Source organism: Lygodium microphyllum, chromosome 6, assembly GCF_053477565.2.
Source record: "Lygodium microphyllum isolate KBCC chromosome 6, Lygodium_microphyllum_v1.1.10, whole genome shotgun sequence".
Taxonomy (NCBI): Eukaryota; Viridiplantae; Streptophyta; class Polypodiopsida; order Schizaeales; family Lygodiaceae; genus Lygodium; species Lygodium microphyllum.
In genome coordinates, this window is record NC_141140.1 from 19,170,026 (window position 1) to 19,183,985 (window position 13,960).

General features: G+C 36.6%; 1 pseudogene; it reads right to left on the reverse strand.

Moving 5' to 3' along the window:
- Positions 1-9,072: 9,072 nt before the first annotated feature.
- The window catches only part of LOC148034343 (uncharacterized), a 34,994-nt pseudogene continuing 30,106 nt past the window's right edge, over positions 9,073-13,960 (reverse strand).

Genomic DNA, 13,960 nt, shown 5'->3' on the forward strand with positions numbered 1-13,960 from the left:
GATTAACCAAGAGCATTGCCTCTCCCTCCTCCAGACCAATGTATCAAATTGTGTGGAGGTAGAATACATAGAATAGCGAAAGACCAATCAAGGCAAGTGCATATCTACAATCCTTGAAGTGCATCATCTAATTAAGAGACATATACACAAAGATCTAGACTTGTAGCTTCTTATCTGTATATTATCAGTTCATCTTACTCTCTAGACCATCTATAGTGACTTGCACATTCGAAAATTGATATTAACACATTCAATATAAGGGTGCAAGTGAAGCACAATAACATATATCTAAGGAATAAGTACATAAGTTAAAAGATATATAATAAATAGAACATAAGTGCATAGTCAATGAATCTAAAAACAAGAGAATGCAGATGTGACCAATACTGCAACTCCATAATAAGATCTTTGCATAGCTCCGTTGTCATGATGCTATGTGGACATACTATGAAAAAGTATGAAATACATCATCATCTGACTTCTTTATTTATCTAGAAAGTCAATGTGATTTGAGTCATTAGTGCTAGTGTCCTAGTATGGATTATCCAAAAATACTAGATTTTTGGATAATTTTAGCCTATTTTTTATATTATTTATTGTAAAATGTTAAATTTTTTAAAAAAGATTCTAGATTAGGATGGCATGCAAAAAGCAAGTTGCTTTTCCAACCAGTTATGGGATTTTCATAAAAAAGACAGATTGAAAAAATCGTGCACGTCACAATCATTGTTGATAGGCTAAAAACTATAATTTGAATTGAAAGAAGGAGTGATCTAGGAGATCCGTGAGTAGGTGTCCTATGGTTTTACCCCCCTTTCGGATCCAAAAGAGCCTTTAGATTTAGGTTCTGAGCAGCAGAGAAGGAGCTGTAATTTTGATGAATGTTTTGTTCTATGAAGAAGCTTCAGGAGATCTAATGCCTAGAGATTGCCTCTGAGTAGTGCAAGGATTCCAAGTTCTTTCAATACATATTGATTCAATTCATTGTGCTTTGTCTTTATCATGTTTACCTCTTATCTATTCTCTTTCTTCTCTTCCATCTCCTATCTCTACTTCCTTCTACCTCTGATCCCTGGTGGATTCGACCTTTCAACAAAAACCCCTTTGACATTGGTGAACCCGACGTGAAACGTCATCAAAAGAAGGAAAGACAAGATGGGAGAATCTTCTAACACAATCTCCAGTGATATTTTGCAACAGTTGGTGCAAAATATGAACATGCTTATGTAGGTACAACAACAACAACATGTGATGCAAGCTTTTGCTCAAACAAAAAGTATTGTGATGAATGCTTTGCAAGCAGTTGAGCGTGAGGTGAAGTTATGTAATGGCAAAAATGTATTTGCATATGTACATACCTATGGTCAGAAGATGAAATTCTTTGGGGTGGCTCAATCTACATGGAGCCGATATTTTGTATGTGTTATTGTACATGAACTAAAAGCATGGATTAGTGAATTATACTTGCAAGATGTTGATTGGGTAGCTTTCAAGAAGACACTCAAGGAAGAATTTTACATTGAAGATACTAGTTTGATTACACACAAGACTTTTCAGGAGTGGGTTTTACAACCCAATAAGGGTCTTGTGGCTACAGAATTGTTAAGAGAATTTGAAAGTCAATTTGAGCAGTTGGATCTTGCATAACAACAAGCTCTTGCAAGTTAGAAAATTGAATTGTTTCTATAGGTAGCTGATCCTGAGCTTCAAGAGAAGCTTGATGATTTGCTAGAGGATCAGACTATAGAGACAGGTTTGAAAATAGAGTGGAGACATGTCAAGGAAGCTATTACTACACTTGTGAAGAAGCATAGAAGAAGAGAAAAATTGTATGTCTCTAGCTTGCCCACTATCACAGGCAAGACAGTTGATGTATCTAGTAAGCCACCCGCTTCTGTGGCTAACCCTATAACTGTACTTGCTATTGTTTCCTCTGTTAGGGAAGATGTCTTAGATGAATTGGTCAGAGGCATGAGGGATCTTCAATTGAAGGTTACAAAATTGGATGAAAAAGGAAAAGAGGAAAGGGGATGGACAACAATCCCTAAGCCAAGAAAAATGTGTATGTGGTGTGACAGTTTGCAGCATGAGAGAAAGGATTGTGCTACCTATCAGGAGGCCTTGGCATGACAGCTCATCTTTTGGAAAGATGGCAAGATGTGGAAGACTTGGCAGTTTGAAATGCTTATGCGGTGGTATATGCTTCTACTTTTGGTCTACAGTTGGATAGAAAGCATGTCAAAGTGATGGTTGGTCCAAAGAATGAAATATGGGCACATGCTTTACATGCAGCTGAAAAGAGAAAGGTTACTGATTGTGAAATGTCTCATGTAGGGCAAGATATTCGTGGCATAACTGGTTGGGAATCAGGGGTAGATGCATATTCAGTGTATGCATATTTAGCAAAGGTACAAAGAACGAATGTACTTGTGGAAGAAAAAAAAAAGGAGATGAAGATATTGCAGGGACATCTAAAAGAATGACAAGAACAAGAGTGGATCAGCCTAAAGCTGCAAATCAACCACCTCTTGAGCATGTTAAGGAAGAGGTCAGTCAGGAGCAAAACCAAGATAACAAACAAGAGGGAAAAAAGAAGGGCAAGCGGCCAAGATATAAGTTGCAGTCTAATATTGAGATAGTCAAAGATGCCTTGGAAGATCCTGTACTGGAAGATTCAGCCATTGCATCTATAGATTTTCTTAATATATCTGAAGAGATTTACAAACATCATGTTTTACTTGATGCAAGGAGTCAAAGGGAGATTGATGACTTGTTGGATACACATGATTTATGAAGATGGGAGATTGATGACTTGTTGGATGCACATGATTTGCAAGATAAAGTTATTACCTATGAGATAGTTCATAAGCTTGAGGATATGCCTGTATTAGAGGACCTTAGATATGATGCTCCATAGTTGGAAACTATTTCAGATGCTTTATCAAAGGCCTTGATAGACAAATCAAACATGCTTCAAGAATGCCACACATTTTAGTACATTTAACATTTTTCTTTGGAGGCTAGTTGTGTTGAAGTTTTCCACAGAGATAAACTTAGTAAGTGTATACACCTTTTATAGCATTGTACATTGTGCAAAAGAGAATTCAAATTGGTTTCTATTGTATATAGGTATCGAGCTAGGTCAAATGATGGTAAATGTTAAATCATTGATCAATAGAATTTACAAAGAAAACATTCGCAAAAGATTATAAAAAAGTTGGAAATGTAATGTTATATTAAGTGCGTATGAAGTGAATTAAAGAGGTCCATGTAATTAGCATAGGACTAAGTGACTACTTGCTTTAAAGCCTAATTTATATGGCAACCATTCCCCATGGATAGTGCTAGAAAAAAAAGGAAGAAAAATGTACTATCTTGATATGGTCATCTATAGAACTTCCATAGTATAAGATGTGGGGAATGGGATTCCCTACTTGTGTGGTTTATAATTCCCTACCATGATATGTAGGGAATAGAATTTACTAGCTATATAACCTATAATTTCCTAGTATAAGATGTGGGGAATGGAATTCCCTAGTTGTATGTACGGAAATTATGTACACATACCTAAGATTTCCTACTATGAGATGTGGGGAATGTGATTCCCTAGTTATATTTGGGGGATGCATTTAGATGTACCTAGGGAATATTAGAGAAGGAGATCTTCAAAAGATCCTTGTGATAGAACAACAATGAGCTATTACTCTTTAAACTATGTAAACAACAATGAGCTTGATAGAACAATGCAATAAACAATTGAGGTTGGGAAGGTACATGAAGTGGAGAAGTCATCATACTAGCTAGCAAAAATTGGTTCGATAGGCAAAGTGATCTTTGCCTTGTGAACCTTCTTACCCACTATACCAATAGCATGCTTTTTAGCATTGCTTATCTACTACGTCTCTACAACTGGAGCTCTAGCCATAACCTCAACATTAATAGTCTTCTGTTTTTCTTACAAGGCATATGTTTCTACTTGAATTTCCTTCCCATATTGAGTCCTCTATGTCTTGGGATCAACACAACATGACTTGTTCTCCTACCCTTTTACCTACATGAAGGTATGCATAGGGGAATGAGTACATGCATTCCCAAATGGACTTAGACTTCTCTTCCTCATATTTTGCTCCTTCCCATCTTTGAAAGACCCACCTCCCAATGGTTAGTTTTGACTTGTTTGTGTATGCCCATGAGTTCCAATGTGGTAAGCCTCCATATCCATATCAATACAAATAATGACTTTCAATATAATGATGTCTTGGGTGAATACTAGAGCTCACAAAAAGATCAATATAAACGCCAAGGCTTGACCATTGATAAACATCATGTTGGTTTCACCAAGGGAGAAGACATTCTTAAATGCTATAGATAGCACAAGAAAAATTAAATCAATGGAGTATATTGCAGAGATTTTATGTAAGAGTATTGAAGAGGTAAGACATTATCATTTAGTATAAGTTGTTATAGATAATGAAAAGTACTATAGAAAACTACCTAGCCTTGTAGGAGAGTGATATGCAAAGATTACTTATAATTGGTGGAACACTTGTTTCCTTAATTTAATACTGAAAGACTGGTACAAAAAGGAGTATACAACTTAGTTTGCTAGCATTTTTTATGATTGCAAGAAAGTTGTCATGTTTAGTTGAGTACTTACCATGCTCTAATGTCATCCATGTTAAAGCTTTCCACACATCCGTGAAGAGAAGGAAGAAGTTGTGGGGCTTCAAAAGATATACCAAATAGAAGCAAGCTCTAGAGGCTCAAGACTAGTAATCTTTCAGGCAATATGTGTAGGCTTCTCAATAAAACATTTCAGATTTTGATACTAGGCAGATACCCATGTAAATAAAAAGCAAGCACACAAGCTCCTTTTTGGAAGAACGTAGCTCATTTTATCTGGGAGCCATAGTCTTTAAATAAAATTCAGAATACAAATCATAGTAAAATGCATGTCCTAAAGGCCTCAAAAGCCTTCCTAACGCAATTCACACATGACGCTCAACTGGAAGACTCATGCATGTCCTATTTCATCGACGAGCCACGGACTTGCGTTTGCTGATCAGTGTCTAAAGTCGGCAGGTCCATTCAAGCCGTCCGCCGTTGTTGGCGATCAAGGGGTTCAGGTCGATCTGGCTGTGTTTGGAGATGCCACCTACGATGCGGCCACAGTCGGCTGAGAGGGTGGCGCCGTCTGGGCTAAGCGTCATGTTCCGACACGACCTCGCGAAGGCGCAGTTGACAGGCCACGAATGTACACCGAAATGCCCTTGGCAGAAGGCTCCCGCGAGCTGGCCATCGATGTTCTCGATGTTCCACTCCAGGAAGAAGTAATCGTTCACTCTGTACGCGCCACTCGGGTCCAGGCATTCTGCGTATAGCGACATCCCGTCAGGCAGCAGCCTGATGTTCCTGCACGTCTTCGTGAAGTTCCCATCAAACAGGCACTGCATTCATATTCTTAAGGTCAGTAACCATTATTGGTAATTTACTATGTATCGATCGTGCGATAAAAAGGAAGCCTACCCCAGAAATCTCCATTGACAGCTCCAAAATTATCGTCGTCATCAATAGCAGACATGCTACCGTCAGCGTCTGAGCACCTCTTGACGCCATCGCTGTAACGCGTGAGACTCTGACCTTGTCGATAGTGTGTTACGTTGGACGGTCATTTTCACAATCTGACTTCTCCTTGGTATATATAGTACTGCTGCAGTCGAACTACGGTGTAAACAATGCATATGCCGGACGAATCACGACCGACTGCCGACCCGCTAATATATATGTTCTGCCGCTGCCGCAATCGCTTCAAGTGCATATTCCAGTTTCCATTTGGAGGGATAAGTAACCCCTACTATAACACAAACTCTTAAACAAAGCGTGGCTAAAATGGGCTACAATCTGATTGAAGGAATTGCCTTTGACAAATAGAAGCACATGGATTGCAAGATTGCCGCCAATACATTAAGAGTTCCTAAGATTACTTCATCAAAATCTCCCCTCAAGCGAGGCCCAAAAACATTATGATGAAATTAAGTTTGATCATTTACAAATTGGATCAGAAGGCCAATATATTAAGAGATCCTAGAATTACAACATCAAAATCCTTCCTTATTACTTGATGTCCATGAATACGCATTTAGGGCCATATAGTTAGCATGAGTGATGTCCATGAATACGCATTTAGGACCATATAGTTAGCATGAGGTTTGTCATGTGGCAGGTGAAAAAGTTAGCTTAACTTTTCAAGTCAAAAGTCCCTCTCCTTGACGTTATGAATGTTGAGATTGTCGAGTAGAAAAAATGTAAATTCATAACTTGCAAGCTAGATGATTCATATAAGAAATTGAACACACGTGGTGGGCATCTCCCATTGTTGCTATCATGAGAAAGAATGGAAAATTTAGATTGTGTATAAATTACATGAATGTGAGAAATGAGAAAGACACTATCCCTTGCCATGTACATGCTAAAGGGAGCAATAGGTCAATAAGAAAATTGCTTGTTTCTAGAAGTATATAATGGTATGTATACTACCACAAAAACACCAATAATTATATGACCATGTATATCGATGCAAATATAGGGCCATTGTACCAACATACACATTGATGGCATGCCAAAAAACACCCAAGCTATCAAAAAGTAACATTGAAATAGCTCCATATGTTGTAGTGAAGAATATCTCACCATAAGAATCTAAACACACCACTCCTGTTCTTTGTTAATTATCAAAATCATTTATATGTTGAAAATAAGAATTGTTATGCATGTTTTATCAATGAATCACTTATCTTGTTCGAGTTCTCAGTTTCTTAGTAATAGCAAGACAATTAAAACACTATAATACTTCCAAATCATAAGTCACATGTCATCAATGGAGAACTTGCCATGGTAATGGATGGTTATCTTTTGGATTCTTAGTAATTCAACACTATCCAGTTTCTTAGTAATAGCAAGACAATTAAAACACTATAATACTTCCAAATCATAAGTCACATGTCATCAATGGAGAACTTGCCATGGTAATGGATGGTTATCTTTTGGATTCTTAGTAATTCAACACTATCTAAGATAATGAACTATTTAAATCAAACATTACAATACATTCAACTCAAGAATCATAAAACCTCTAACAAAAGGCTTCTCAAAAGCATTGATAGAAAAAATCTAATTGAGTTGTTTATTGATATAGATCGAACTTTATGAAATGACAACCTAAAACCTAAAACCTATACATGCTAGCTTCACAATGGAATTGAAATAGGTCACTTTAATTTTGAGACAATAGTATGAAAGATCCTTCAATCTCAACTATGATAGCATACTTTACATGATGATATTACAATGCTTGTCAAGTATCATGATAAGCATCAAAGGATCAAGGTACCAAATGACAAAGGTAATCAAGATGCCCAACTCTTTGACAGTGATACAGCAACTCCTTTCTACATTTATGATCATTTTCTTAGAATTTTCCCCTTAGTATCTCTAGCTAATAGACAAGATCAACTACTAAATAAGCTTGTCATCATAATATTGATCAAAATAGTGTCTCACTTGAGGAGAGATAACAATTATAACATTCTCAAGGCCATAAAGATAACATATTAAAATCACTACTAATTCTAGTTCATAAGACCTAGTGATTTCAACTACTGCCTAGCTAAAATGGGCTCCAATCTAATTGAAGGAGTTATGTAAATAACATAAGAAATATATGATGTCAAGGGTCGAAAAGGTCTAGGTCTAAATTTGGTAGGGATAAAGAAAAAAAGAAGATAGATGGAAGAAAGAATCTTTGGAAATAAGAACACAAAATATCATGTAGAACTTGAGAAAAAAACAAATGCAAACTTGTATCACTCTAGATGACTTATACAATTGTATTATTTCTTTTATACTAATAACTATGTGTCTAAGGCAATAGCTCAAACAAAACTCTTTCCAAGTCGACTTTATTCAACCCAAAAGACTCTTGTACAACAATATAATGATCTTAGTGTACAAACAATGCACTCTTCTCTATCAAAACAACCCAATAAATATGTAAAACACACCAAAAACCACTTCAACCCTGCAAATTTTTGTATAACAACAATATATTAGTCTTAAATTTGCCCAAGATCTACAGCATACATGCATCCACAAGCATCTATCGACCTTCACCCTGTTTACTTTAGTGATTTTTTTAAAATCTTTTTTCTTCTATGCCTAGTTATAACTTGTTTTGACCATAAATTTGTTATACTAGGTCAAAATAGGGTTGTCCATATATCCAATTAAAGCCAAGAAACATGATCAACAAGGCACTATGAGATGAATTGTGAGAATCTTCCTTAATATAAGAAAGTACTATTTTTTTGTAAATACATCACCTTTTGATTTTTTAAAACTTAGATGGCTTGTAAAACTCAAAATAATTCATTGCATACACTACAAGGATGAATAGCGATGGCCATTTGTGACGCAAATGGCCATCGCTATTTGCATCGCAAATGGCCATTTGCGACGCAAATTAGCAGTGTTACTATTTGCATCGCAAATAGTCGTCGCTATTTGTGTCACATTTGTAGAGCATTTGCAACACAAATAGGGACGGCATTGAGATGATAAAAAATGGGCTGAAACTGGAGCACAACATTTTGTGCAAAAGAGCAAAAGAGCGAGCGAACTACATCATGCGTTTGGGTGGGAGAGGGAGAGAAAGAGAGAAAGAGGGAGAAGGAGGGCTTCTCACCACTACCGCTGTCATTTGCTCTGTCGAAAGGTTTTCGAAAACAAAGTCGCAACCACAAAGGTCCTTGAGAAATTCCAAGATAGAAGCAAGATGAGAAAATGATGCCAAGACTCTGTTTTATTTATGCCAATAACAAATACAAGGTTCAAGAAGAAGAAATCAAAGCGACCTCTCCGAATCGAGGAAGGAAAATAGCAAATCCATTAACTCTTCATCTTTCATCATTGTTCTAGCCTGTGCAACTTTCCCTTGATAAGATTGGGACTTGTGGGTGATGGTAAGGAAGCAAGAATATGTTGTCCTTTGCCAACCACCACTTCCAAATAGCCAGATTAGCCTACAGTGGCAACCTCCACAACACGTTCTCCACTCTCTAGAGTCCCCTACAGAATGTACAAAAACCTTCTACAACAGTAATAGCATCACTACAAGAGAAAGGCCCTATAGACGCACACTGTACACGCGAAAAAGCAAGCGCGTTTATAAGCGTGTGTATTAGCACGTCTATTTACGCTAGTATACAGAACGCGTCTATATATACGCGTTTATAAACACGCCTATAGATGCGAAAATAAATGCATATACACTACAACAGAAACTAGGCATAGACGCACATGTTAGACGCGCAAAGTTGGGCGCGTCTATCACAGCGTCTATAAGTGCGTGTAAATGTGCGTGTAAATAGACGCGAATTTTGTGTCTATATATCCGCGCAAATAGACGCTAATATAGACGCGCCAGCAGCAGACACACAATTATTTAACCACCTAAAATTAGAAATTCACATAATTAAAAAACCAAAGTTAATAATTATTTAACCACCTTAAATTGATTCTTGAGCATGCACATGTGCGCATGATAAAAACCATAGAATTAAGAATACACATTGAATCATTGAATTAAAAAAATAGAGTTAATAATTACTTTTTCATTGCTCTCTAATGAATGGCAATTCCTCCAGTTTTGACAAGCCTGATATAAGTAATTAGCGGCAAGCGACAGAAACCTTACAATTAATAGCAAGCATTGCAATATGTATCTTGCAATTTCTCTACGTACTTCAAGATGATAAAATATACTTCATTTTTATTATGAAAAATTCAATTTAGCTTTAAAATTGACTATTGATTCTTGAGTATGCACGTGTGCGCATGATAAAAACCATAGAATTAGGAATACACATTGAATCAATAAGCAAATTAAGTATGTTACACTGAATGATCCATCTCATCTTCAATGAGATCAGCCCTTGCTAAACTATCTACTTTTAGGTCTATGTTACCAAGAGGTAATGAAACAAATAAGTCTATCCCACTATCAGATGTGTTGCTATATTGCTCAATAACTTCATCAATATCATCGACAATCACATTATTGTCTTCTTCTGTGTTTCTTTGAACATCCTCGCGAGGTTCATCTTGTACTATATCATGCATATCATCCATTATGGTTTCATCATGCACATCATCATTAATTGTTGGATTGTCATCTGCTATCTCCATGTTAGTAATATTACCATATATTGGTTTTGAACGATTAGATATAGGGATGACATACCACCATCAGTTACTGTTTACCATTGGATGATACACAACCTTTATTTGAAAAACAAAAGCAAAAAACTTAAGTACTTATTATATTGTGTATATGTATTACATGTATACATATAAAAAAATTAGCCTTTGCATATATACATACTCGCATTGTTGAGGTAGTACTAATGTGTCATTCTTGTTTTGGTGAAATTTTGTAGAGTCAATGATTACAAAACCACTTGGATGATGTCTGATTGGTCAAGCTTCAGAATATCTTGGATCAAGCCACAATAACCTTCCATGGTACCATTGGCATCCTCAAAGTGAGCAAGGACACCACAATCTTGGTTATTTTTCTTTTCATCTATACGTTGAGTTCGAAGATGTTTATCCTCACACCAAAGTGCATTGAATAATGTGCACTAGTAGTAAAAGATAAAAGATCAAACATGTCAATTATTTATATAAAATAAAACTTATAGAAACAAATTAATTGATAGTATGTCTCACCTTTGATAAGCAACCTCGTGCGTATTCCCACTCTTCTTGAGATATATTAATTTTCTCCTCTTTTTCCATTCTCTCCATTTCCTCATGTAACCAATCTATATCAATATCACGTGGGAGTGCATTTAGATGATCTGGAAATGAGACATTACGTCCATATCTAGTGCGAAATTCTTGTCTTTCACTTTTTCTTCTTGCCCTTGCTTCATTATATAGTGTCACCCATTTTCTCATTACATCACTATTGAGCATACAAAAACTATTTAACTTACGAAGTTTTTCTTTTGTTAGCACTTTACTCATTCCTTTTCCTTGAGGTACTATAGAGGTCATCCTCAAGTCTTCATCATCTTTCCATAGTCGTGGTTGAGAGGGATCCACTTCAGCAAGATATTCAGAGATATAAACAAGGGATGATTGCACTAACCAACCCTCAGCCATGCTTCCCTCAGGCCGTGCTTTTTGCCTCACAAAATCTTTCAAGGTTTTCATGAAGCGCTCAAGAAAAAACATCCACCTTACATGAACTGCCCCACAAAGTGCGATTTCATCAATCAAATGTACGAGTAAATGTAATTGAGTAGTTAAAATGGATCGAGGAAAAAATTCCTCTACCAAAGAAACCACCTCAACAGATAATACTCGAGCATCTTGCAATGTGTTTGGATCAATTTCCTTCGAGCTCACGTATCTGTCAAGATGTATGATGTGCTTGTTTATTTTTGTGTAGAAATTCAAAGATATATAATGAAAAAATACAATGTATGTACACCTCACAAGCTCTCCCATCTTGTAAATGATATCACGTACATCTTTGGATACACAATGGGATATGCTAGTAGGAGGTACGAACTGAATGTAAACAATATTCATAGATCAAATGATTAGTTGAGGAAAAACTCATCATACCCCAAATTTTACATATAGTTACTCCACTAATTACTATATTCATGGTTAGAAATACCCTTACTTGAATCATTTTGTGCCAATCATGGGACTTCAAACCAGATAGTTTCTCCACACCTCTTTTCTTTTTCTTTATGAAGGCTCCCTTGAGACATCTCATACATCCTGTGGGTGTTTGAAAGCTATATATTTGTTCCTTCACTATTTTTTCCTCATTCTTTGACAATATCCAAGGTGTATGGGGTAGCTCAATTTTTTCTATGGGTCCAATGCATGACCAGGCTCATCTCATGTGACCAATGTTACGTAAATCCTCCCTTACATTAACTGAATCACGAGCCCCTATCAAGTGATCCCATAATGTAGATACAACATTTTTTAATATGTGCATGGGGTCCAACAGGTGATTGATCTTGAGTTTAGTCCAGTACGGAAGACGAAAAAATATAGAGAACCTAACAAACAAACAATATATTATGTAAAAAATTCATCATGCTAAATACTTTAAAGTCAATCCAGAGAAATGCACTTCTTACCGACTCATGCCGAGTGGAGGGTGGCTATTGGCATTAATCCATCTCTCCTTCCAATCTTGAATGGTTAGAGATTGTGGAGTCATTCCATTAGTAGGGAGAACATATTAGGTGGTGGATCTGGTTCATGGCATTCAAATGATCAGTCAAACAAAGATACGGATTGTCATTACTGTGGCAGATATGAACGCATTGCAAAGGATTGTTACAAGAAGCAGGGAGATATGAAGACAAAGGGCAAACAACATGGGCACTATGCGTTTTCTAGTGGTGCTCATGATGAGTAGGTTGACAGGTTGTTTGCCATGCAGCATGTGTCTAAGAATACATTTAGGAGGAACATAGATGAGAGATGTTACATTGATTCAGGGGCTTCAAATCATATGACACCCCATGGAGAATGATTTGATGAGATGGTTGGAGGTTCACATGGTTATGTGTATACTGGAGATAACACCCAACATGACATTCAACACACAGGAATTGTTCCGTTGTTGATGCCTGATGGCAAGAAAAAGAACCTATATGATGTTCTACATGTACCTACAATAACCAAGAATCTTTTGTCAATTGGATAGATGGCAGAACAGAATTTGCAAGTGAGATTTAATAGAGATGGATGCTTTGTTGAAGAATATGGTAATGGCTACAAATTGATTGCTAGAGGCCAAAGAGATGGCATAATGTTTACTCTTGATGTGTCAATTTCAGAATTGAAAGCAACCATGTTTGCACATGATGATGGTGCTATACAAGATGTTGATATATGGCATAAGCAGATTGGCAATGTGAATTTACAAAAGCTAAAATCTATACATCATAAGGAGCCTAAGTTCAAGTATCATGACTTTGGACATGTATGTGATGCATGTCACTTTGGAAAGCAGACAAGGTTTCCATTTATAAGACATGTATGGAATAGCTCATGACCCTTGTAGTTGGTACATTCAGATGTATGGGGTCTGTCTCATAATTCTTTGTTTGGTAGTGCTCATTACTATGTATCCTTTATTGATGATTTCAGTAGGTATACTTGGCTTTATATACTGGAACATAAGGATGATGTGTTTGATGCATTTAGGGACTTCAAGAAGCATGCTAAAAATGAGTTGAGCTATAAAATTTCATGTCTTAGATCAGATGGAGGTGGAGAATATATCTCTAATTACTTTGACAAGTACCTTCCTAAATATGGGATCAGAAGATAGTCAACTTGCAACTATACACCACAACAAAATGGAGTAGCAGAAAGGAAAAATAGGGTGGTACTGATGGAATTGACAAGAGCTATGTTGAATGAGAACAGTTTTCCAAATAGTTATTGGATTGAAGCAGTAGTGACTATTGTCTATGTGTTGAATAGAACCCCTACAGCAGAGATTCATGATGTAACTCCATATGAGAGGTTGTATGGTCATAAGCCTCACATTTCACACTTGAAGGTATTTGGTAGCATTGCATATGTGCATGTTCCTAATGAAAAGAGGAAGAAATTGGATCCTAAAGCTGTCAAGAGTGAGTTCCTTGTTTATGCACAAGATCGGAAAGCTTACAAGTGTTATCTACCATCTACATATGAGACATTGATTAGCAGAGATGTTGTTTTTTATGAGCTAGCATCGTGGTATGGTAATCCTATGCAGTGATTTCTGATGGATCATCCAGCACTAGCAATGCTGAAAATACATCTACAGTGAGTACATCTATGAGTGGTCCTATAAGTGATGGGTCACGTATGG